The sequence below is a fragment of the Gossypium arboreum genome, chromosome 10 (genome assembly GCF_025698485.1).
Source record: "Gossypium arboreum isolate Shixiya-1 chromosome 10, ASM2569848v2, whole genome shotgun sequence".
Lineage (NCBI taxonomy): Eukaryota > Viridiplantae > Streptophyta > Magnoliopsida > Malvales > Malvaceae > Gossypium > Gossypium arboreum.
In genome coordinates this window covers 55,828,088-55,833,461 of record NC_069079.1, presented here as the reverse complement: position 1 = coordinate 55,833,461, position 5,374 = coordinate 55,828,088, and positions in this window count along the sequence as shown.

Genomic DNA, 5,374 nt, shown 5'->3' with positions numbered 1-5,374 from the left:
CGAATCACTAAAGTATGGATGTTTGATTTTAGTATAATGAAAAGAGAAAATAGAAAAATAGAAAGAGGAGATGACAAGATGATTCGGCTTTGAAGGAAATTAAAGAAGGAAGAGATGAGCTAAAAGAAAAGAAACAAAAGAAGAGTAAAAGAAGATAGGTTCGGTTATTATCGATGAAGGAAAGATGAACAAAAGGAATAATTCATAAAAGCCAAAATTAAAAGAATAAAATACGGACTTAATGCTTAATAAAATTCTTTCTAATTTCAAATTCCTTGCTTTGCTCCATGAATTAGGCATTTGAAATTTATCCAACCACCTAGCGACCTTATCCACCGTTTGACCGCTTCACTTTCTTTGCTGGAAAGAGTTTCGGTCAAACTCGACTCTCCCCACGTGAGCAGCAAAAATACAAGCCTTCCGTGCATGAGGTGAGGCTTGAACCTCGACTCTATGCGCCTTGTGCCTTCGCCCGTGCTACTAGCCTTTGCACCATGGTTCTCTCTTTACTTATATACGGTCACGATTAATTATAAACCTTAGTGCTGAAGCTCAGATTACTTATGAAACAAAAGGAAATTTTTCTGTTGTACATCTCGAACTCTGCGACCTCTTAAACACACACATACGTTGCTTGCCCTTTGCGCCACGTGCTCTCCTTGTGTCGACTTCATTCGCAACTTCCTTTAAGGCCTATTCCAACCGCAAACTGCATACTAAAAAAACCCAATTTTGTGCTGCGTGCCTTGAACCCAAGCACTTCCCACGGCCTCCTAGCGTGCTTAGCCACTAAGCAGATGCTTGCTTCTAACATGAATTAGCTGAACAATTAATAAGGCCTAGTGTGATGACCCTTGGTTTTCTAAAATAAAACTCACATTTATGTCGCAGGAATTGAACCCCGCTCCCTTCCTATCGCTTAACACGCCTAACCACTAGGCCGATTCCTCCTTATGTCCAGTTTAGCCCAACTTATTAATAAAACCTTAATGCCCAGATCCCTAAAGGAGCAAAAATAATAATTTTTGCTAAAGTCTTGGTCCAAATTTTTCCCACACTTTAAATACATTGTAATTTATTTAAAAACTAAAATAATAATAATAACCATAATAATGAAAATTTCAAATACAATAATATATATATGTTCCTAATAATAATTATAATTTCCATAAATCAATAAAAATAGATACAGTAAAATTTTCTAATAGTATGTTAATTTAAACACTAAATTAACAACAATAATTTTATAAATATATTTGTATCTAATAATGATAATAATTTTCATAAAAATTAAAATATTAGTAATAACATAAATATTTTATCAATATATTTTTTTTTAAACACTAGTAATATTTAAAACTTCTCAATATTCAGGTTTTCTTCTATCCGAATCCCAGACTTAAAGCCCAACTCTTCTAGGCCCAATTTTTGGGGCGTTACATGTTCTTTCATTTCACTAGAAATTTCACCCGTTGAACACATCGGAATACAACTCGGATACACGGATAATTTGCACATAAGTGCCTCATATGTAATCAAGAAATCATGTAACCCGCCCCTAAGTGAACTCGAACTCAACTCAACGAGCTCGGGCGTTCGCATCCATAAGTGAACTCGGACTCAACTCAACGAGTTCGGATGCCTAGTTACATTTCACGAACTCGGACTCAACACAACGAGTTCGGACATTCGCATCCTTAAGTGAACTCGGACTCAACTCAACGAGTTCGGATGCTCAACCATCCTAGTGACATGTCACTTGTATCCTAATCTATTCCTGAGGTTCAAACGGGCTTTTTTTCCTCGATCTCACATTGTCGTCTTCCATGGAATATCGAAACCGATACTCGGTAGCAATTCATATTTATCAAGTAGTAAACATAATTTGCATATTACACAACATTAACCACAAAGCATAATATTTCATGATAAAAAATCAGCATATCATATAATTAACATCAATAACTTAAAAATAACAATTATGCTACATTATTTACACATGAACTTACCTCGTATGCGAAAATGGCTACTTTTACCATTTCGTCCACAACTTGGTATTTTTCCATTTTAGCCCGAATTTCAGTTTTCCTTGCTCTATCATTTAAAATATAGTCTAATTAGGACTCACATTATTCAAATTGGCCCAAAATCATATTTTGGAAAAATTACAGTTTTGCCCCTAAATTTTTGCATATTTACACTTTTGCCCCAAAGCTCGTAAATTAAACTTCAGCCTATTTTATTATGTTTTGTGACATGCTGATCATTTTTCCCTTCTATGGAAACATCAAATTCTCACTCTAACATGTACTTATGACTATTAGGTATTTTTACCGATTAAGCCCTTTTGCTTGTTTTCACTTAAAACCGAGTAGTACAAGTTGTCTAACATAATTTAAAACCTCATATTCTATCATAAAACACCAAAATACACAAATTTCACCTATGGGTATTTTTCCAAATATGAACCCTAGGTTGAATTATTGCTAGCATGAGCTTAATCGAGTTACCGGGACTCCAAAAACGTAAAAATCATTAAAAACGAGGCTAGAACGGACTTACAATCGAGCTTGGAAGCTTGAAAAACCCTAGCCATGGTTTCTCCTTGCTATATTCGGCCATGGGGTTGAAGATGAGAAAAATTAGCTTTTAATTTTGTATTTTAATTCATTTTACCCCTAAATGACCAAAATGCCCTTACTACTAAACTTTCCAAAAATTCCATCCATGTCCAATTTTTGTCCATAGACTTAGAAATTGATAAAATTGCTATTTAAGACCTTCTAATTAATATTTCAAAACAATTTCATACTAGAAACTTCTAGAATGCAAGTTTTACAAATTATTCGATTTAGTCCCTAATTTCAATTTAAGCACTTTATGCATAAAATTTATTCACGAAATTTTCACACAATCATGAAATCATATCATAGACCTCAAAATAATCATAAAATAATTATTTATATCTCGAATTTTGTGGTCACGAAACCGCTATTCCGACTAGGCCCAAAATCAGGATATTACATATATGTAACTAATAACATTAAAATAAATATAATATATAAAATACATATAATAAATCATAATAATATAAAAACTATTCATACGCTATATAAATACATACATATATATATAAATAATAATGATGTTAGAAATATACAATGATATTAGAAATATATATAAAATAGTGTAAAAGATGTATAACTAATAATGCTAAAATATATACACAATAATATATATAACATACAATATTGAAAACATATATACATAATATATCTGAAAAATATATAGATATACATAATATAATATTAAAATATTTACATAATACATAAATATTAGGGATAAAAACGACTAATAATAATGCTACATAAGTATATACATAAATATATTAAAAACATATACATATATATATAATATACACTAATATATAGTAATCATGATAATAATAATATTAAAATATAAAAGTAAATATAATAAAGATATTAAAATAAAGTAATAAATTAACAACATATATAAATATATATATACATATATGTATGTAAAATATACATTACTACATAGTAATATTAATAATAGTAATAGATTGATATTAGTAACAATAATAATAATAGGAAACAAAGAAGATAAATAATAGCAAAATGATAAAATTAACTAATTTAATGACAAAATAGCTAAATCATAAAAAAAAGATTAAATCGAAATTAAAACAAAAAGTTTGGGGCGAATTCGCAATAAAAACAAAAAGAAAGGACTTGATTGGACGCGCACAAAACAAATGAGGGCTAAAAACACAATTATTCCTCCCCTCAAAACACAACACAACAAAAGGGATTATATCACAAAGTGTTACATACTTTGTGGCCAAATTAAAAAAACTGAAAAAGTACTTGATTGTAGAAGCATGAAAAAGCGGAGGGACTAAAAGTGCAATTAGCCCCTCCAATGAAAAACACGCGGATCCTTGGAGCGGGCTGGGTCAATAAACGAGTTAGGCCAAAACGACGTCGTTTTGGGGTTTAAAGGCCAACCCCAAAACGACATCGTTTTGGGGGGCTATAAAAGGGCTAAAATTTGCAAAAAAAAAATCATTTGGTGAGGAGAGAAAGAAAAAAAAAAGAGGGAGAAGGAAGAGAGAAGGGAGGGGGAAGGAGATTTCCGGCCATGGGCCCATCACCGGCCGATCGCCGGACCACCATCGCCGGCGCCGGCGCCGGCCACAGTACACGATGGTCGAAAAAGGTAATTTTTCCTCTTTTTTTATGTTTTAAAATATTATTTTTATTTCTATTTATGTATTTAGATAGAAAAGAAAAAAAAGATTCGAAAATGAACAAAAAAATAAAAATAAAAAAATAGTAGATTCACCTTAGGGTTTGATCTGATTCGATGATATTGCACTGTTTTGGTATTTTGGAATTATTCTTGTATTTTAACCTACTAGTATTAATGCAAAAAAAAAAATCCTCTTTGTATTGATAGCCAAAAATTCTTTTTCTTTTCCTTTACATGATTTTTGAATGGCTTTTTATAGCCATCTTTTACATGATTTTCTATTATTTATTTTTTTATTTCTTTTGTAAGTGATGGTGGCAGACAATGGATATAAAAAATAGGAGGAAAATGGGGCAAGTGGGAAAGTGGCTAGGTGGCTAGGGTTTCTTCCTTTCTCTTTTTGCTGGAAAATGTTTAGTACTAGTGGGCTAGGTTTAGGGTTTGTGAATTGGGTATGTAATGGACCATTGGGTTTAGGCTGTTTAACAATTGGGTTGTTTGTAAAATGGACTGGGCCAAAATTGGCCTATAACAATACTTACATAAAACTAAAACTTTTAATTAAATAGGTTTTATAAGTTAATCATGTTAAAATTGAAAATTTGATATAAAATTTAATAAATTAAGATATGTCATGTCAGGTCATCAAGAACAAAATTAGATGTAGAAGTGTACCTGAATCCATTGCTATCTTGAAATCTCCAAGTTTTTTGGTTTTGATTTTCCAAATTAACATACAAGTAATTTAGAGAATGTGGCTCTCTCTTTTTTGAAGATGGAATGTCAGAAAAGTTACATATGTGTAATTTGATAACCATAACCCTCATATATAATCATTGTACATTAATCTTAATTTCTAATTAGTCCATCATCAATTAGAAATAGTTATTTAAGTATCTATACATATTTGACCAATATTTTATTTAATAACTAAAGCCCAATAAACATTAACCAAATTAGATCATTTTAGTTTGGGCTAACTTTTTATGATAGTAAATAATAATATGCAATTATTTTTATTATATATGTGATGTCTATATTTTTCAACAATCTCCCACTTGGACTACACACACATATATATATATACTAATTACTTTGTAAT